We start from the raw sequence: 22,044 nt of genomic DNA, 5'->3' as shown, positions 1-22,044 counted from the left end.
TGATGTCACCGCTGATCTCTGGTGATGGATAGGAGGCATTCTCAGTGATGTCACCGCTGATCTCTGGTGATGGATAGGAGGCATTCTCAGTGATGTCACCGCTGATCTCTGGTGATGGATAGGAGGCATTCTCAGTGATGTCACCGCTGATCTCTGGTGATGGATAGGAGGCATTCTCAGTGATGTCACCGCTGATCTCTGGTGATGGATAGGCGGCATTCTCAGTGATGTCACCGCTGATCTCTAGTGATGGATAGGAGGCATTCTCAGTGATGTCACCGCTGATCTCTGGTGATGGATAGGAGGCATTCTCAGTGATGTCACCGCTGATCTCTGGTGATGGATAAGAGGCATTCTCAGTGATGTCACCGCTGATCTCTGGTGATGGATAGGAGGCATTCTCAGTGATGTCACCTCTGATCTCTGGTGATGGATAGGAGGCATTCTCAGTGATGTCACCTCTGATCTCTGGTGATGGATAGGAGGCATTCTCAGTGATGTCACCGCTGATCTCTAGTGATGGATAGGAGGCATTCTCAGTGATGTCACCGCTGATCTCTAGTGATGGATAGGAGGCATTCTCAGTGATGTCACCTCTGATCTCTAGTGATGGATAGGAGGCATTCTCAGTGATGTCACCGCTGATCTCTGGTGATGGATAGGAGGCATTCTCAGTGATGTCACCTCTGATCTCTAGTGATGGATAGGAGGCATTCTCAGTGATGTCACCGCTGATCTCTGGTGATGGATAGGCGGCATTCTCAGTGATGTCACCGCTGATCTCTGGTGATGGATAGGAGACATTCTCAGTGATGTCACCGCTGATCTCTGGTGATGGATAGGCGGCATTCTCAGTGATGTCACCGCTGATCTCTGGTGATGGATAGGTGGCATTCTCAGTGATGTCACCGCTGATCTCTGGTGATGGATAGGCGGCATTCTCAGTGATGTCACCGCTGATCTCTGGTGATGGATAGGCGGCATTCTCAGTGATGTCACCGCTGATCTCTAGTGATGGATAGGCGGCATTCTCAGTGATGTCACTGCTGATCTCTAGTGATGGATAGGCGGCATTCTCAGTGATGTCACCGCTGATCTCTAGTGATGGATAGGCGGCATTCTCAGTGATGTCACTGCTGATCTCTGGTGATGGATAGGAGGCATTCTCAGTGATGTCACCTCTGATCTCTGGTGATGGATAGGAGGCATTCTCAGTGATGTCACCGCTGATCTCTGGTGATGGATAGGAGGCATTCTCAGTGATGTCACCTCTGATCTCTGGTGATGGATAGGCGGCATTCTCAGTGATGTCACCGCTGATCTCTGGTGATGGATAGGAGGCATTCTCAGTGATGTCACCGCTGATCTCTACTGATGGATAGGCGGCATTCTCAGTGATGTCACCGCTGATCTCTGGTGATGGATAGGCGGCATTCTCAGTGATGTCACCGCTGATCTCTGGTGATGGATAGGCGGCATTCTCAGTGATGTCACCTCTGATCTCTGGTGATGGATAGGCGGCATTCTCAGTGATGTCACCGCTGATCTCTAGTGATGGATAGGAGGCATTCTCAGTGATGTCACCTCTGATCTCTGGTGATGGATAGGCGGCATTCTCAGTGATGTCACCGCTGATCTCTAGTGATGGATAGGAGGCATTCTCAGTGATGTCACCGCTGATCTCTGGTGATGGATAGGCGGCATTCTCAGTGATGTCACCGCTGATCTCTGGTGATGGATAGGTGGCATTCTCAGTGATGTCACCGCTGATCTCTGGTGATGGATAGGCGGCATTCTCAGTGATGTCACCGCTGATCTCTGGTGATGGATAGGCGGCATTCTCAGTGATGTCACTGCTGATCTCTAGTGATGGATAGGCGGCATTCTCAGTGATGTCACCTCTGATCTCTAGTGATGGATAGGCGGCATTCTCAGTGTTGTCACCGCTGATCTCTGGTGATGGATAGGCGGCATTCTCAGTGATGTCACTGCTGATCTCTAGTGATGGATAGGCGGCATTCTCAGTGATGTCACCTCTGATCTCTAGTGATGGATAGGCGGCATTCTCAGTGATGTCACCGCTGATCTCTGGTGATGGATAGGCGGCATTCTCAGTGATGTCACTGCTGATCTCTAGTGATGGATAGGAGGCATTCTCAGTGATGTCACCGCTGATCTCTGGTGATGGATAGGCGGCATTCTCAGTGATGTCACCGCTGATCTCTAGTGATGGATAGGAGGCATTCTCAGTGATGTCACCTCTGATCTCTAGTGATGGATAGGCGGCATTCTCAGTGTTGTCACCTCTGATCTCTAGTGATGGATAGGAGGCATTCTCAGTGATGTCACCGCTGATCTCTGGTGATGGATAGGAGGCATTCTCAGTGATGTCACCGCTGATCTCTAGTGATGGATAGGCGGCATTCTCAGTGATGTCACCTCTGATCTCTGGTGATGGATAGGCGGCATTCTCAGTGATGTCACCGCTGATCTCTAGTGATGGATAGGCGGCATTCTCAGTGATGTCACCGCTGATCTCTGGTGATAGATAGGAGGCATTCTCAGTGATGTCACCGCTGATCTCTGGTGATGGATAGGAGGCATTCTCAGTGATGTCACCGCTGATCTCTGGTGATGGATAGGAGGCATTCTCAGTGATGTCACCGCTGATCTCTAGTGATGGATAGGAGGCATTCTCAGTGATGTCACCTCTGATCTCTGGTGATGGATAGGAGGCATTCTCAGTGATGTCACCGCTGATCTCTGGTGATGGATAGGCGGCATTCTCAGTGATGTCACCGCTGATCTCTGGTGATGGATAGGAGGCATTCTCAGTGATGTCACCGCTGATCTCTGGTGATGGATAGGCGGCATTCTCAGTGATGTCACTGCTGATCTCTGGTGATGGATAGGAGGCATTCTCAGTGATGTCACCTCTGATCTCTGGTGATGGATAGGAGGCATTCTCAGTGATGTCACCTCTGATCTCTGGTGATGGATAGGAGGCATTCTCAGTGATGTCACCGCTGATCTCTAGTGATGGATAGGAGGCATTCTCAGTGATGTCACCGCTGATCTCTAGTGATGGATAGGAGGCATTCTCAGTGATGTCACCGCTGATCTCTAGTGATGGATAGGAGGCATTCTCAGTGATGTCACCGCTGATCTCTGGTGATGGATAGGCAGCATTCTCAGTGATGTCACCGCTGATCTCTGGTGATGGATAGGAGGCATTCTCAGTGATGTCACCGCTGATCTCTGGTGATGGATAGGCGGCATTCTCAGTGATGTCACCGCTGATCTCTGGTGATGGATAGGAGGCATTCTCAGTGATGTCACCTCTGATCTCTAGTGATGGATAGGAGGCATTCTCAGTGATGTCACCGCTGATCTCTGGTGATGGATAGGAGGCATTCTCAGTGATGTCACCGCTGATCTCTAGTGATGGATAGGAGGCATTCTCAGTGATGTCACCGCTGATCTCTGGTGATGGATAGGAGGCATTCTCAGTGATGTCACCGCTGATCTCTGGTGATGGATAGGCGGCATTCTCAGTGATGTCACAGCTGATCTCTAGTGATGGATAGGAGGCATTCTCAGTGATGTCACCGCTGATCTCTGGTGATGGATAGGCGGCATTCTCAGTGATGTCACCGCTGATCTCTGGTGATGGATAGGAGGCATTCTCAGTGATGTCACCTCTGATCTCTAGTGATGGATAGGAGGCATTCTCAGTGATGTCACCTCTGATCTCTAGTGATGGATAGGAGGCATTCTCAGTGATGTCACCTCTGATCTCTAGTGATGGATAGGAGGCATTCTCAGTGATGTCACCGCTGATCTCTGGTGATGGATAGGAGGCATTCTCAGTGATGTCACCGCTGATCTCTAGTGATGGATAGGCGGCATTCTCAGTGATGTCACCGCTGATCTCTGGTGATGGATAGGCGGCATTCTCAGTGATGTCACCGCTGATCTCTGGTGATGGATAGGTGGCATTCTCAGTGATGTCACCGCTGATCTCTGGTGATGGATAGGCGGCATTCTCAGTGATGTCACCGCTGATCTCTGGTGATGGATAGGCGGCATTCTCAGTGATGTCACCGCTGATCTCTAGTGATGGATAGGCGGCATTCTCAGTGATGTCACCGCTGATCTCTGGTGATGGATAGGAGGCATTCTCAGTGATGTCACCTCTGATCTCTGGTGATGGATAGGCGGCATTCTCAGTGATGTCACCTCTGATCTCTGGTGATGGATAGGAGGCATTCTCAGTGATGTCACCTCTGATCTCTAGTGATGGATAGGCGGCATTCTCAGTGATGTCACCGCTGATCTCTAGTGATGGATAGGAGGCATTCTCAGTGATGTCACCTCTGATCTCTAGTGATGGATAGGAGGCATTCTCAGTGATGTCACCTCTGATCTCTGGTGATGGATAGGCGGCATTCTCAGTGATGTCACCGCTGATCTCTAGTGATGGATAGGCGGCATTCTCAGTGATGTCACCGCTGATCTCTAGTGATGGATAGGAGACATTCTCAGTGATGTCACCGCTGATCTCTAGTGATGGATAGGAGGCATTCTCAGTGATGTCACCGCTGATCTCTAGTGATGGATAGGCGGCATTCTCAGTGATGTCACCGCTGATCTCTAGTGATGGATAGGAGGCATTCTCAGTGATGTCACCTCTGATCTCTAGTGATGGATAGGCGGCATTCTCAGTGATGTCACCGCTGATCTCTAGTGATGGATAGGCGGCATTCTCAGTGATGTCACCGCTGATCTCTAGTGATGGATAGGCGGCATTCTCAGTGATGTCACCGCTGATCTCTAGTGATGGATAGGCGGCATTCTCAGTGATGTCACCGCTGATCTCTAGTGATGGATAGGAGGCATTCTCAGTGATGTCACCGCTGATCTCTAGTGATGGATAGGCGGCATTCTCAGTGATGTCACCTCTGATCTCTGGTGATGGATAGGAGGCATTCTCAGTGATGTCACCTCTGATCTCTAGTGATGGATAGGCGGCATTCTCAGTGATGTCACCTCTGATCTCTAGTGATGGATAGGCGGCATTCTCAGTGATGTCACCGCTGATCTCTAGTGATGGATAGGAGGCATTCTCAGTGATGTCACCTCTGATCTCTAGTGATGGATAGGAGGCATTCTCAGTGATGTCACCTCTGATCTCTGGTGATGGATAGGCGGCATTCTCAGTGATGTCACCGCTGATCTCTAGTGATGGATAGGCGGCATTCTCAGTGATGTCACCGCTGATCTCTAGTGATGGATAGGAGACATTCTCAGTGATGTCACCGCTGATCTCTAGTGATGGATAGGAGGCATTCTCAGTGATGTCACCGCTGATCTCTAGTGATGGATAGGCGGCATTCTCAGTGATGTCACCGCTGATCTCTAGTGATGGATAGGAGGCATTCTCAGTGATGTCACCGCTGATCTCTGGTGATGGATAGGAGGCATTCTCAGTGATGTCACCGCTGATCTCTAGTGATGGATAGGCGGCATTCTCAGTGATGTCACCTCTGATCTCTAGTGATGGATAGGCGGCATTCTCAGTGATGTCACCTCTGATCTCTGGTGATGGATAGGCGGCATTCTCAGTGATGTCACCGCTGATCTCTAGTGATGGATAGGAGGCATTCTCAGTGATGTCACCGCTGATCTCTAGTGATGGATAGGAGGCATTCTCAGTGATGTCACCGCTGATCTCTAGTGATGGATAGGCGGCATTCTCAGTGATGTCACCGCTGATCTCTAGTGATGGATAGGAGGCATTCTCAGTGATGTCACCGCTGATCTCTAGTGATGGATAGGCGGCATTCTCAGTGATGTCACCGCTGATCTCTGGTGATGGATAGGAGGCATTCTCAGTGATGTCACCTCTGATCTCTGGTGATGGATAGGCAGCATTCTCAGTGATGTCACCGCTGATCTCTGGTGATGGATAGGAGGCATTCTCAGTGATGTCACCGCTGATCTCTGGTGATGGATAGGAGGCATTCTCAGTGATGTCACCGCTGATCTCTAGTGATGGATAGGAGGCATTCTCAGTGATGTCACCGCTGATCTCTAGTGATGGATAGGCGGCATTCTCAGTGATGTCACCGCTGATCTCTAGTGATGGATAGGAGGCATTCTCAGTGATGTCACCGCTGATCTCTAGTGATGGATAGGCGGCATTCTCAGTGATGTCACCGCTGATCTCTGGTGATGGATAGGCAGCATTCTCAGTGATGTCACCGCTGATCTCTGGTGATGGATAGGAGGCATTCTCAGTGATGTCACCTCTGATCTCTGGTGATGGATAGGAGGCATTCTCAGTGATGTCATCGCTGATCTCTAGTGATGGATAGGAGGCATTCTCAGTGATGTCACCGCTGATCTCTGGTGATGGATAGGCGGCATTCTCAGTGATGTCACCGCTGATCTCTGGTGATGGATAGGCGGCATTCTCAGTGATGTCACCGCTGATCTCTGGTGATGGATAGGAGGCATTCTCAGTGATGTCACCTCTGATCTCTGGTGATGGATAGGAGGCATTCTCAGTGATGTCATCGCTGATCTCTAGTGATGGATAGGAGGCATTCTCAGTGATGTCACCGCTGATCTCTGGTGATGGATAGGCGGCATTCTCAGTGATGTCACCGCTGATCTCTGGTGATGGATAGGCGGCATTCTCAGTGATGTCACCTCTGATCTCTAGTGATGGATAGGCGGCATTCTCAGTGATGTCACCGCTGATCTCTAGTGATGGATAGGAGGCATTCTCAGTGATGTCACCGCTGATCTCTAGTGATGGATAGGAGGCATTCTCAGTGATGTCACCGCTGATCTCTGGTGATGGATAGGAGGCATTCTCAGTGATGTCACCGCTGATCTCTAGTGATGGATAGGAGGCATTCTCAGTGATGTCACCGCTGATCTCTAGTGATGGATAGGCGGCATTCTCAGTGATGTCACCGCTGATCTCTAGTGATGGATAGGCGGCATTCTCAGTGATGTCACCGCTGATCTCTAGTGATGGATAGGCGGCATTCTCAGTGATGTCACCGCTGATCTCTAGTGATGGATAGGAGGCATTCTCAGTGATGTCACCGCTGATCTCTAGTGATGGATAGGAGGCATTCTCAGTGATGTCACCGCTGATCTCTAGTGATGGATAGGAGGCATTCTCAGTGATGTCACCGCTGATCTCTAGTGATGGATAGGAGGCATTCTCAGTGATGTCATCGCTGATCTCTAGTGATGGATAGGAGGCATTCTCAGTGATGTCACCGCTGATCTCTGGTGATGGATAGGGGGCATTCTCAGTGATGTCACCGCTGATCTCTGGTGATGGATAGGAGGCATTCTCAGTGATGTCACCTCTGATCTCTGGTGATGGATAGGCGGCATTCTCAGTGATGTCACCGCTGATCTCTGGTGATGGATAGGAGGCATTCTCAGTGATGTCACCTCTGATCTCTGGTGATGGATAGGCGGCATTCTCAGTGATGTCACCGCTGATCTCTAGTGATGGATAGGAGGCATTCTCAGTGATGTCACCGCTGATCTCTAGTGATGGATAGGAGGCATTCTCAGTGATGTCACCGCTGATCTCTGGTGATGGATAGGAGGCATTCTCAGTGATGTCACCGCTGATCTCTAGTGATGGATAGGAGGCATTCTCAGTGATGTCACCTCTGATCTCTAGTGATGGATAGGCGGCATTCTCAGTGATGTCACCGCTGATCTCTGGTGATGGATAGGCGGCATTCTCAGTGATGTCACCGCTGATCTCTGGTGATGGATAGGAGGCATTCTCAGTGATGTCACCGCTGATCTCTAGTGATGGATAGGCGGCATTCTCAGTGATGTCACTGCTGATCTCTGGTGATGGATAGGCGGCATTCTCAGTGATGTCACCGCTGATCTGTAGTGATGGATAGGCGGCATTCTCAGTGATGTCACCGCTGATCTCTGGTGATGGATAGGAGGCATTCTCAGTGATGTCACCGCTGATCTCTGGTGATGGATAGGCGGCATTCTCAGTGATGTCACCGCTGATCTCTGGTGATGGATAGGAGGCATTCTCAGTGATGTCACCTCTGATCTCTGGTGATGGATAGGAGGCATTCTCAGTGATGTCACCTCTGATCTCTAGTGATGGATAGGTGGCATTCTCCGTGATGTCATCGCTGATCTCTAGTGATGGATAGGCGGCATTCTCAGTGATGTCACCGCTGATCTCTGGTGATGGATAGGCGGCATTCTCAGTGATGTCACCGCTGATCTCTAGTGATGGATAGGCGGCATTCTCAGTGATGTCACCGCTGATCTCTGGTGATGGATAGGCGGCATTCTCAGTGATGTCACCGCTGATCTCTGGTGATGGATAGGCGGCATTCTCAGTGATGTCACCGCTGATCTGTAGTGATGGATAGGCGGCATTCTCAGTGATGTCACCGCTGATCTCTGGTGATGGATAGGAGGCATTCTCAGTGATGTCACCGCTGATCTCTGGTGATGGATAGGAGGCATTCTCAGTGATGTCATCGCTGATCTCTAGTGATGGATAGGCGGCATTCTCAGTGATGTCACCGCTGATCTCTGGTGATGGATAGGAGGCATTCTCAGTGATGTCACCGCTGATCTCTGGTGATGGATAGGAGGCATTCTCAGTGATGTCATCGCTGATCTCTAGTGATGGATAGGAGGCATTCTCAGTGATGTCACCGCTGATCTCTAGTGATGGATAGGAGGCATTCTCAGTGATGTCACCGCTGATCTCTGGTGATGGATAGGAGGCATTCTCAGTGATGTCACTGCTGATCTCTAGTGATGGATAGGCGGCATTCTCAGTGATGTCACCGCTGATCTCTAGTGATGGATAGGAGGCATTCTCAGTGATGTCACCTCTGATCTCTGGTGATGGATAGGCGGCATTCTCAGTGATGTCACCGCTGATCTCTGGTGATGGATATGTGGCATTCTCAGTGATGTCACCGCTGATCTCTAGTGATGGATAGGCGGCATTCTCAGTGATGTCACCGCTGATCTCTAGTGATGGATAGGAGGCATTCTCAGTGATGTCACCGCTGATCTCTAGTGATGGATAGGCGGCATTCTCAGTGATGTCACCGCTGATCTCTGGTGATGGATAGGCGGCATTCTCAGTGATGTCACCGCTGATCTCTGGTGATGGATAGGCGGCATTCTCAGTGATGTCACCGCTGATCTCTGGTGATGGATAGGCGGCATTCTCAGTGATGTCACCGCTGATCTCTAGTGATGGATAGGCGGCATTCTCAGTGATGTCACCGCTGATCTCTGGTGATGGATAGGCGGCATTCTCAGTGATGTCACCGCTGATCTCTGGTGATGGATAGGCGGCATTCTCAGTGATGTCACCTCTGATCTCTAGTGATGGATAGGAGGCATTCTCAGTGATGTCACCGCTGATCTCTAGTGATGGATAGGCGGCATTCTCAGTGATGTCACCGCTGATCTCTGGTGATGGATAGGCGGCATTCTCAGTGATGTCACCGCTGATCTCTGGTGATGGATAGGCGGCATTCTCAGTGATGTCACCGCTGATCTGTAGTGATGGATAGGCGGCATTCTCAGTGATGTCACCGCTGATCTCTGGTGATGGATAGGCGGCATTCTCAGTGATGTCACCGGTGATCTCTAGTGATGGATAGGCGGCATTCTCAGTGATGTCACCGCTGATCTCTAGTGATGGATAGGCGGCATTCTCAGTGATGTCACCGCTGATCTCTGGTGATGGATAGGCGGCATTCTCAGTGATGTCACCACTGATCTCTGGTGATGGATAGGAGGCATTCTCAGTGATGTCACCGCTGATCTCTAGTGATGGATAGGCGGCATTCTCAGTGATGTCACTGCTGATCTCTAGTGATGGATAGGAGGCATTCTCAGTGATGTCACCGCTGATCTCTGGTGATGGATAGGAGGCATTCTCAGTGATGTCACTGCTGATCTCTAGTGATGGATAGGAGGCATTCTCAGTGATGTCACCGCTGATCTCTAGTGATGGATAGGCGGCATTCTCAGTGATGTCACCGCTGATCTCTGGTGATGGATAGGCGGCATTCTCAGTGATGTCACCGCTGATCTCTGGTGATGGATAGGCGGCATTCTCAGTGATGTCACCGCTGATCTCTAGTGATGGATAGGAGGCATTCTCAGTGATGTCACCGCTGATCTCTAGTGATGGATAGGAGGCATTCTCAGTGATGTCACCGCTGATCTCTGGTGATGGATAGGCGGCATTCTCAGTGATGTCACCGCTGATCTCTAGTGATGGATAGGAGGCATTCTCAGTGATGTCACCTCTGATCTCTGGTGATGGATAGGAGGCATTCTCAGTGATGTCACCTCTGATCTCTGGTGATGGATAGGAGGCATTCTCAGTGATGTCACCGCTGATCTCTGGTGATGGATAGGCGGCATTCTCAGTGATGTCACCTCTGATCTCTAGAGATGGATAGGAGGCATTCTCAGTGATGTCACCGCTGATCTCTGGTGATGGATAGGCGGCATTCTCAGTGATGTCACTGCTGATCTCTGGTGATGGATAGGAGGCATTCTCAGTGATGTCACCGCTGATCTCTGGTGATGGATAGGAGGCATTCTCAGTGATGTCTCCGCTGATCTCTGGTGATGGATAGGAGGCATTCTCAGTGATGTCACTGCTGATCTCTAGTGATGGATAGGCGGCATTCTCAGTGATGTCACCGCTGATCTCTGGTGATGGATAGGCGGCATTCTCAGTGATGTCACCTCTGATCTCTGGTGATGGATAGGAGGCATTCTCAGTGATGTCACCGCTGATCTCTGGTGATGGATAGGCGGCATTCTCAGTGATGTCACCGCTGATCTCTGGTGATGGATAGGCGGCATTCTCAGTGATGTCACTGCTGATCTCTGGTGATGGATAGGAGGCATTCTCAGTGATGTCACCGCTGATCTCTGGTGATGGATAGGAGGCATTCTCAGTGATGTCACCTCTGATCTCTGGTGATGGATAGGAGGCATTCTCAGTGATGTCACCGCTGATCTCTAGTGATGGATAGGAGGCATTCTCAGTGATGTCACTGCTGATCTCTGGGATGGATAGGAGGCATTCTCAGTGATGTCTCCGCTGATCTCTGGTGATGGATAGGAGGCATTCTCAGTGATGTCACTGCTGATCTCTAGTGATGGATAGGCGGCATTCTCAGTGATGTCACCGCTGATCTCTGGTGATGGATAGGCGGCATTCTCAGTGATGTCACCTCTGATCTCTAGTGATGGATAGGCGGCATTCTCAGTGATGTCACCGCTGATCTCTGGTGATGGATAGGCGGCATTCTCAGTGATGTCACCTCTGATCTCTAGAGATGGATAGGAGGCATTCTCAGTGATGTCACCGCTGATCTCTGGTGATGGATAGGCGGCATTCTCAGTGATGTCACTGCTGATCTCTGGTGATGGATAGGAGGCATTCTCAGTGATGTCACCGCTGATCTCTGGTGATGGATAGGAGGCATTCTCAGTGATGTCACTGCTGATCTCTGGTGATGGATAGGAGGCATTCTCAGTGATGTCACTGCTGATCTCTAGTGATGGATAGGCGGCATTCTCAGTGATGTCACCTCTGATCTCTGGTGATGGATAGGCGGCATTCTCAGTGATGTCACTGCTGATCTCTGGTGATGGATAGGAGGCATTCTCAGTGATGTCACCGCTGATCTCTAGTGATGGATAGGAGGCATTCTCAGTGATGTCTCCGCTGATCTCTGGTGATGGATAGGAGGCATTCTCAGTGATGTCACCGCTGATCTCTGGTGATGGATAGGCGGCATTCTCAGTGATGTCACCGCTGATCTCTAGTGATGGATAGGCGGCATTCTCAGTGATGTCACCTCTGATCTCTGGTGATGGATAGGCGGCATTCTCAGTGATGTCACCGCTGATCTCTAGTGATGGATAGGAGGCATTCTCAGTGATGTCACCGCTGATCTCTGGTGATGGATAAGAGGCATTCTCAGTGATGTCACCGCTGATCTCTAGTGATGGATAGGAGGCATTCTCAGTGATGTCACCGCTGATCTCTGGTGATGGATAGGAGGCATTCTCAGTGATGTCACCTCTGATCTCTGGTGATGGATAGGAGGCATTCTCAGTGATGTCACCGCTGATCTCTAGTGATGGATAGGCGGCATTCTCAGTGATGTCACCGCTGATCTCTAGTGATGGATAGGCGGCATTCTCAGTGATGTCACCGCTGATCTCTAGTGATGGATAGGCGGCATTCTCAGTGATGTCACCTCTGATCTCTGGTGATAGATAAGCGGCATTCTCAGTGATGTCACCGCTGATCTCTAGTGATGGATAGGAGGCATTCTCAGTGATGTCACCGCTGATCTCTGGTGATGGATAGGAGGCATTCTCAGTGATGTCTCCGCTGATCTCTGGTGATGGATAGGAGGCATTCTCAGTGATGTCATCGCTGATCTCTAGTGATGGATAGGAGGCATTCTCAGTGATGTCACCGCTGATCTCTGGTGATGGATAGGAGGCATTCTCAGTGATGTCACCGCTGATCTCTGGTGATGGATAGGAGGCATTCTCAGTGATGTCACCGCTGATCTCTGGTGATGGATAGGAGGCATTCTCAGTGATGTCACTGCTGATCTCTGGTGATGGATAGGAGGCATTCTCAGTGATGTCACCTCTGATCTCTGGTGATGGATAGGAGGCATTCTCAGTGATGTCACCTCTGATCTCTAGTGATGGATAGGTGGCATTCTCAGTGATGTCTCCTCTGATCTCTAGTGATGGATAGGAGGCATTCTCAGTGATGTCACCTCTGATCTCTGGTGATGGATAGGAGGCATTCTCAGTGATGTCACCGCTGATCTCTGGTGATGGATAGGAGGCATTCTCAGTGATGTCACCGCTGATCTCTGGTGATGGATAGGAGGCATTCTCAGTGATGTCACCGCTGATCTCTGGTGATGGATAGGAGGCATTCTCAGTGATGTCACCTCTGATCTCTAGTGATGGATAGGTGGCATTCTCAGTGATGTCTCCTCTGATCTCTAGTGATGGATAGGAGGCATTCTCAGTGATGTCACCGCTGATCTCTGGTGATGGATAGGAGGCATTCTCAGTGATGTCACCTCTGATCTCTAGTGATGGATAGGTGGCATTCTCAGTGATGTCACCGCTGATCTCTGGTGATGGATAGACGGCATTCTCAGTGATGTCACCGCTGATCTCTGGTGATGGATAGGCGGCATTCTCAGTGATGTCACCGCTGATCTCTGGTGATGGATAGGAGGCATTCTCAGTGATGTCACCGCTGATCTCTGGTGATGGATAGGAGGCATTCTCAGTGATGTCACCGCTGATCTCTAGTGATGGATAGGAGGCATTCTCAGTGATGTCACCTCTGATCTCTAGTGATGGATAGGAGGCATTCTCAGTGATGTCACCGCTGATCTCTGGTGATGGATAGGCGGCATTCTCAGTGATGTCACCGCTGATCTCTGGTGATGGATAGGCGGCATTCTCAGTGATGTCTCCGCTGATCTCTAGTGATGGATAGGAGGCATTCTCAGTGATCTCACCGCTGATCTCTAGTGATGGATAGGCGGCATTCTCAGTGATGTCACTGCTGATCTCTGGTGATGGATAGGAGGCATTCTCAGTGATGTCACCGCTGATCTCTAGTGATGGATAGGCGGCATTCTCAGTGATGTCACCGCTGATCTCTGGTGATGGATAGGAGGCATTCTCAGTGATGTCACCGCTGATCTCTAGTGATGGATAGGTGGCATTCTCAGTGATGTCACCTCTGATCTCTGGTGATGGATAGGAGGCATTCTCAGTGATGTCACCGCTGATCTCTGGTGATGGATAGGCGGCATTCTCAGTGATGTCTCCGCTGATCTCTGGTGATGGATAGGAGGCATTCTCAGTGATGTCACCGCTGATCTCTGGTGATGGATAGGCGGCATTCTCAGTGATGTCTCCGCTGATCTCTAGTGATGGATAGGAGGCATTCTCAGTGATGTCACCGCTGATCTCTAGTGATGGATAGGCGGCATTCTCAGTGATGTCACCTCTGATCTCTAGTGATGGATAGGTGGCATTCTCAGTGATGTCACCGCTGATCTCTAGTGATGGATAGGAGGCATTCTCAGTGATGTCACCGCTGATCTCTGGTGATGGATAGGCGGCATTCTCAGTGATGTCACCTCTGATCTCTAGTGATGGATAGGAGGCATTCTCAGTGATGTCACCGCTGATCTCTAGTGATGGATAGGTGGCATTCTCAGTGATGTCACCGCTGATCTCTGGTGATGGATAGGCGGCATTCTCAGTGATGTCACCGCTGATCTCTAGTGATGGATAGGCGGCATTCTCAGTGATGTCACCGCTGATCTCTGGTGATGGATAGGCGGCATTCTCAGTGATGTCACCACTGATCTCTGGTGATGGATAGGCGGCATTCTCAGTGATGTCACCACTGATCTCTGGTGATGGATAGGCGGCATTCTCAGTGATGTCACCGCTGATCTCTGGTGATGGATAGGAGGCATTCTCAGTGATGTCACCTCTGATCTCTAGTGATGGATAGGAGGCATTCTCAGTGATGTCACCGCTGATCTCTAGTGATGGATAGGTGGCATTCTCAGTGATGTCACCGCTGATCTCTGGTGATGGATAGGCGGCATTCTCAGTGATGTCACCGCTGATCTCTAGTGATGGATAGGCGGCATTCTCAGTGATGTCACCGCTGATCTCTGGTGATGGATAGGCGGCATTCTCAGTGATGTCACCACTGATCTCTGGTGATGGATAGGCGGCATTCTCAGTGATGTCACCACTGATCTCTGGTGATGGATAGGCGGCATTCTCAGTGATGTCACCGCTGATCTCTGGTGATGGATAGGAGGCATTCTCAGTGATGTCACCGCTGATCTCTGGTGATGGATAGGAGGCATTCTCAGTGATGTCACCGCTGATCTCTGGTGATGGATAGGCGGCATTCTCAGTGATGTCACCTCTGATCTCTAGTGATGGATAGGTGGCATTCTCAGTGATGTCACCGCTGATCTCTGGTGATGGATAGGCGGCATTCTCAGTGATGTCACCGCTGATCTCTGGTGATGGATAGGAGGCATTCTCAGTGATGTCACCTCTGATCTCTAGTGATGGATAGTCGGCATTCTCAGTGATGTCACCTCTGATCTCTAGTGATGGATAGGAGGCATTCTCAGTGATGTCACCGCTGATCTCTGGTGATGGATAGGAGGCATTCTCAGTGATGTCACCTCTGATCTCTGGTGATGGATAGGCGGCATTCTCAGTGATGTCACCTCTGATCTCTAGTGATGGATAGGAGGCATTCTCAGTGATGTCACCGCTGATCTCTGGTGATGGATAGGCGGCATTCTCAGTGATGTCACCGCTGATCTCTTGTGATGGATAGGAGGCATTCTCAGTGATGTCACCACTGATCTCTGGTGATGGATAGGAGGCATTCTCAGTGATGTCACTGCTGATCTCTAGTGATGGATAGGAGGCATTCTCAGTGATGTCACTGCTGATCTCTGGTGATGGATAGGAGGCATTCTCAGTGATGTCACTGCTGATCTCTAGTGATGGATAGGAGGCATTCTCAGTGATGTCACCGCTGATCTCTAGTGATGGATAGGAGGCATTCTCAGTGATGTCACTGCTGATCTCTAGTGATGGATAGGAGGCATTCTCAGTGATGTCACCGCTGATCTCTAGTGATGGATAGGCGGCATTCTCAGTGATGTCACCTCTGATCTCTAGTGATGGATAGGAGGCATTCTCAGTGATGTCACCTCTGATCTCTAGTGATGGATAGGAGGCATTCTCAGTGATGTCACCGTTGATCTCTGGTGATGGATAGTCGGCATTCTCAGTGATGTCACCTCTGATCTCTAGTGATGGATAGGAGGCATTCTCAGTGATGTCACTGCTGATCTCTAGTGATGGATAGGCGGCATTCTCAGTGATGTCACCTCTGATCTCTAGTGATGGATAGGAGGCATTCTCAGTGATGTCACCTCTGATCTCTGGTGATGGATAGGAGGCATTCTCAGTGATGTCACCGCTGATCTCTGGTGATGGATAGGCGGCATTCTCAGTGAGGTCACCGCTGATCTCTAGTGATGGATAGGCGGCATTCTCAGTGAGGTCACCGCTGATCTCTGGTGATGGATAGGAGGCATTCTCAGTGATGTCACCGCTGATCTCTGGTGATGGATAGTCGGCATTCTCAGTGATGTCACTGCTGATCTCTAGTGATGGATAGGAGGCATTCTCAGTGATGTCACCGCTGATCTCTGGTGATGGATAGGAGGCATTCTCAGTGATGTCACCGCTGATCTCTGGTGATGGATAGGCGGCATTCTCAGTGATGTCACTGCTGATCTCTAGTGATGGATAGGAGGCATTCTCAGTGATGTCATCGCTGATCTCTAGTGATGGATAGGAGGCATTCTCAGTGATGTCACTGCTGATCTCTGGTGATGGATAGGCGGCATTCTCAGTGATGTCACCGCTGATCTCTAGTGATGGATAGGAGGCATTCTCAGTGATGTCACCTCTGATCTCTGGTGATGGATAGGCGGCATTCTCAGTGATGTCACCGCTGATCTCTGGTGATGGATAGGAGGCATTCTCAGTGATGTCACTGCTGATCTCTAGTGATGGATAGGTGGCATTCTCAGTGATGTCACTGCTGATCTCTAGTGATGGATAGGAGGCATTCTCAGTGATGTCACCGCTGATCTCTGGTGATGGATAGGAGGCATTCTCAGTGATGTCACCGCTGATCTCTAGTGATGGATAGGAGGCATTCTCAGTGATGTCACCGCTGATCTCTAGTGATGGATAGGAGGCATTCTCAGTGATGTCACTGCTGATCTCTAGTGATGGATAGGTGGCATTCTCAGTGATGTCACCGCTGATCTCTGGTGATGGATAGGAGGCATTCTCAGTGATGTCACTGCTGATCTCTAGTGATGGATAGGAGGCATTCTCAGTGATGTCACCGCTGATCTCTGGTGATGGATAGGAGGCATTCTCAGTGATGTCACCGCTGATCTCTGGTGATGGATAGGCGGCATTCTCAGTGATGTCACCTCTGATCTCTAGTGATGGATAGGAGGCATTCTCAGTGATGTCACCGCTGATCTCTTGTGATGGATAGGAGGCATTCTCAGTGATGTCACCGCTGATCTCTAGTGATGGATAGGCGGCATTCTCAGTGATGTCACCGCTGATCTCTAGTGATGGATAGGCGGCATTCTCCGTGATGTCACCGCTGATCTCTAGTGATGGATAGGCGGCATTCTCAGTGATGTCACCGCTGATCTCTAGTGATGGATAGGCGGCATTCTCAGTGATGTCACCGCTGATCTCTGGTGATGGATAGGAGGCATTCTCAGTGATGTCACCTCTGATCTCTGGTGATGGATAGGAGGCATTCTCAGTGATGTCACCTCTGATCTCTAGTGATGGATAGGAGGCATTCTCAGTGATGTCACCGCTGATCTCTGGTGATGGATAGGCGGCATTCTCAGTGATGTCACCGCTGATCTGTGGTGATGGATAGGCGGCATTCTCAGTGATGTCACCGCTGATCTCTAGTGATGGATAGGAGGCATTCTCAGTGATGTCACCGCTGATCTCTGATGATGGATAGGCGGCATTCTCAGTGATGTCACTGCTGATCTCTGGTGATGGATAGGAGGCATTCTCAGTGATGTCACCTCTGATCTCTAGTGATGGATAGGAGGCATTCTCAGTGATGTCACCGCTGATCTCTGGTGATGGATAGGAGGCATTCTCAGTGATGTCACCGCTGATCTCTAGTGATGGATAGGAGGCATTCTCAGTGATGTCACCTCTGATCTCTAGTGATGGATAGGAGGCATTCTCAGTGATGTCACCGCTGATCTCTGGTGATGGATAGGCGGCATTCTCAGTGATGTCACCACTGATCTCTAGTGATGGATAGGCGGCATTCTCAGTGATGTCACCGCTGATCTCTAGTGATGGATAGGCGGCATTCTCAGTGATGTCACCGCTGTTCTCTGGTGATGGATAGGCGGCATTCTCAGTGATGTCACCTCTGATCTCTGGTGATGGATAGGCGGCATTCTCAGTGATGTCACCGCTGATCTCTGGTGATGGATAGGCGGCATTCTCAGTGATGTCACTGCTGATCTCTAGTGATGGATAGGAGGCATTCTCAGTGATGTCACCGCTGATCTCTGGTGATGGATAGGAGGCATTCTCAGTGATGTCACCGCTGATCTCTGGTGATGGATAGGCGGCATTCTCAGTGATGTCACTGCTGATCTCTGGTGATGGATAGGCGGCATTCTCAGTGATGTCACTGCTGATCTCTGGTGATGGATAGGCGGCATTCTCAGTGATGTCACCGCTGATCTCTGGTGATGGATAGGCGGCATTCTCAGTGATGTCACCGCTGATCTCTGGTGATGGATAGGAGGCATTCTCAGTGATGTCTCCTCTGATCTCTAGTGATGGATAGGAGGCATTCTCAGTGATGTCACTGCTGATCTCTGGTGATGGATAGGCGGCATTCTCAGTGATGTCACTGCTGATCTCTGGTGATGGATAGGCGGCATTCTCAGTGATGTCACCGCTGATCTCTGGTGATGGATAGGAGGCATTCTCAGTGATGTCTCCTCTGATCTCTAGTGATGGATAGGAGGCATTCTCAGTGATGTCACCTCTGATCTCTAGTGATGGATAGGCGGCATTCTCAGTGATGTCACCGCTGATCTCTGGTGATGGATAGGAGGCATTCTCAGTGATGTCACCGCTGATCTCTAGTGATGGATAGGCGGCATTCTCAGTGATGTCACCGCTGATCTCTGGTGATGGATAGGAGGCATTCTCAGTGATGTCACCTCTGATCTCTAGTGATGGATAGGCGGCATTCTCAGTGATGTCACCTCTGATCTCTGGTGATGGATAGGCGGCATTCTCAGTGTTGTCACCGCTGATCTCTGGTGATGGATAGGCGGCATTCTCAGTGATGTCACCTCTGATCTCTAGTGATGGATAGGCGGCATTCTCAGTGATGTCACCGCTGATCTCTGGTGATGGATAGGCGGCATTCTCAGTGATGTCACCGCTGATCTCTAGTGATGGATAGGAGGCATTCTCAGTGATGTCACCGCTGATCTCTGGTGATGGATAGGAGGCATTCTCAGTGATGTCACCGCTGATCTCTAGTGATGGATAGGAGGCATTCTCAGTGATGTCACCGCTGATCTCTAGTGATGGATAGGAGGCATTCTCAGTGATGTCACCGCTGATCTCTAGTGATGGATAGGAGGCATTCTCAGTGATGTCACCGCTGATCTCTGGTGATGGATAGACGGCATTCTCAGTGATGTCACCGCTGATCTCTAGTGATGGATAGGCGGCATTCTCAGTGATGTCACTGCTGATCTCTAGTGATGGATAGGAGGCATTCTCAGTGATGTCACCTCTGATCTCTGGTGATGGATAGGCGGCATTCTCAGTGATGTCACCTCTGATCTCTGGTGATGGATAGGCGGCATTCTCAGTGATGTCACTGCTGATCTCTAGTGATGGATAGGCGGCATTCTCAGTGATGTCACCGCTGATCTCTAGTGATGGATAGGCGGCATTCTCAGTGATGTCACTGCTGATCTCTAGTGATGGATAGGCGGCATTCTCAGTGATGTCACCGCTGATCTCTGGTGATGGATAGGTGGCATTCTCAGTGATGTCACCTCTGATCTCTGGTGATGGATAGGAGGCATTCTCAGTGATGTCACCGCTGATCTCTGGTGATGGATAGGAGGCATTCTCAGTGATGTCACCGCTGATCTCTGGTGATGGATAGACGGCATTCTCAGTGATGTCACCGCTGATCTCTAGTGATGGATAGGAGGCATTCTCAGTGATGTCACTGCTGATCTCTAGTGATGGATAGGCGGCATTCTCAGTGATGTCACCGCTGATCTCTGGTGATGGATAGGAGGCATTCTCAGTGATGTCACCGCTGATCTCTGGTGATGGATAGGAGGCATTCTCAGTGATGTCACCGCTGATCTCTGGTGATGGATAGACGGCATTCTCAGTGATGTCACCGCTGATCTCTAGTGATGGATAGGCGGCATTCTCAGTGATGTCACCGCTGATCTCTGGTGATGGATAGGAGGCATTCTCAGTGATGTCACCGCTGATCTCTGGTGATGGATAGACGGCATTCTCAGTGATGTCACCGCTGATCTCTAGTGATGGATAGGCGGCATTCTCAGTGATGTCACCTCTGATCTCTGGTGATGGATAGGAGGCATTCTCAGTGATGTCACCGCTGATCTCTGGTGATGGATAGGAGGCATTCTCAGTGATGTCACCGCTGATCTCTAGTGATGGATAGGAGGCATTCTCAGTGATGTCACCTCTGATCTCTAGTGATGGATAGGAGGCATTCTCAGTGATGTCACCGCTGATCTCTGGTGATGGATAGGCGGCATTCTCAGTGATGTCACCGCTGATCTCTAGTGATGGATAGGTGGCATTCTCAGTGATGTCACCGCTGATCTCTGGTGATGGATAGGTGGCATTCTCAGTGATGTCACCGCTGATCTCTAGTGATGGATAGGAGGCATTCTCAGTGATGTCACCGCTGATCTCTAGTGATGGATAGGCGGCATTCTCAGTGATGTCACCGCTGATCTCTAGTGATGGATAGGCGGCATTCTCAGTGATGTCACCGCTGATCTCTAGTGATGGATAGGAGGCATTCTCAGTGATGTCACCGCTGATCTCTGGTGATGGATAGGAGGCATTCTCAGTGATGTCACCTCTGATCTCTAGTGATGGATAGGTGGCATTCTCAGTGATGTCACCGCTGATCTCTAGTGATGGATAGGAGGCATTCTCAGTGATGTCACCGCTGATCTCTAGTGATGGATAGGCGGCATTCTCAGTGATGTCACCGCTGATCTCTAGTGATGGATAGGCGGCATTCTCAGTGATGTCACCGCTGATCTCTGGTGATGGATAGGCGGCATTCTCAGTGATGTCACCGCTGATCTCTAGTGATGGATAGGCGGCATTCTCAGTGATGTCACCGCTGATCTCTGGTGATGGATAGGCGGCATTCTCAGTGATGTCATCGCTGATCTCTGGTGATGGATAGGCGGCATTCTCAGTGATGTCACCGCTGATCTCTAGTGATGGATAGGCGGCATTCTCAGTGATGTCACCGCTGATCTCTGGTGATGGATAGGAGGCATTCTCAGTGATGTCACCGCTGATCTCTGGTGATGGATATGAGGCATTCTCAGTGATGTCACCGCTGATCTCTAGTGATGGATAGGCGGCATTCTCAGTGATGTCACCGCTGATCTCTAGTGATGGATAGGAGGCATTCTCAGTGATGTCACCTCTGATCTCTAGTGATGGATAGGCGGCATTCTCAGTGATGTCACCGCTGAGCTCTAGTGATGGATAGGTGGCATTCTCAGTGATGTCACCTCTGATCTCTAGTGATGGATAGGCGGCATTCTCAGTGATGTCACCGCTGATCTCTGGTGATGGATAGGCGGCATTCTCAGTGATGTCACCGCTGATCTCTGGTGATGGATAGGCGGCATTCTCAGTGATGTCACTGCTGATCTCTAGTGATGGATAGGAGGCATTCTCAGTGATGTCACCGCTGATCTCTAGTGATGGATAGGCGGCATTCTCAGTGATGTCTCCTCTGATCTCTGGTGATGGATAGGAGGCATTCTCAGTGATGTCACCTCTGATCTCTGGTGATGGATAGGCGGCATTCTCAGTGATGTCACCGCTGATCTCTAGTGATGGATAGGCGGCATTCTCAGTGATGTCACCGCTGATCTCTAGTGATGGATAGGAGGCATTCTCAGTGATGTCACTGCTGATCTCTAGTGATGGATAGGTGGCATT

The 22,044-nt window shown here is 50.3% G+C and overlaps 1 protein-coding gene across 2 annotated transcripts in view; it reads left to right on the top strand.

Moving 5' to 3' along the window:
* MST1R (macrophage stimulating 1 receptor) overlaps positions 1-22,044 on the top strand; it is an 88,546-nt gene that overhangs the window by 20,447 nt on the left and 46,055 nt on the right. The gene's annotated exons all lie outside the window — the stretch shown is intronic.

Source organism: Phyllobates terribilis, unplaced genomic scaffold (genome assembly GCF_046119375.1).
Source record: "Phyllobates terribilis strain yellow unplaced genomic scaffold, ASM4611937v1 Scaffold_8__6_contigs__length_399053987, whole genome shotgun sequence".
Classification (NCBI taxonomy): Eukaryota; Metazoa; Chordata; class Amphibia; order Anura; family Dendrobatidae; genus Phyllobates; species Phyllobates terribilis.
This window is presented reverse-complemented; position numbering and strand designations above follow the sequence as displayed.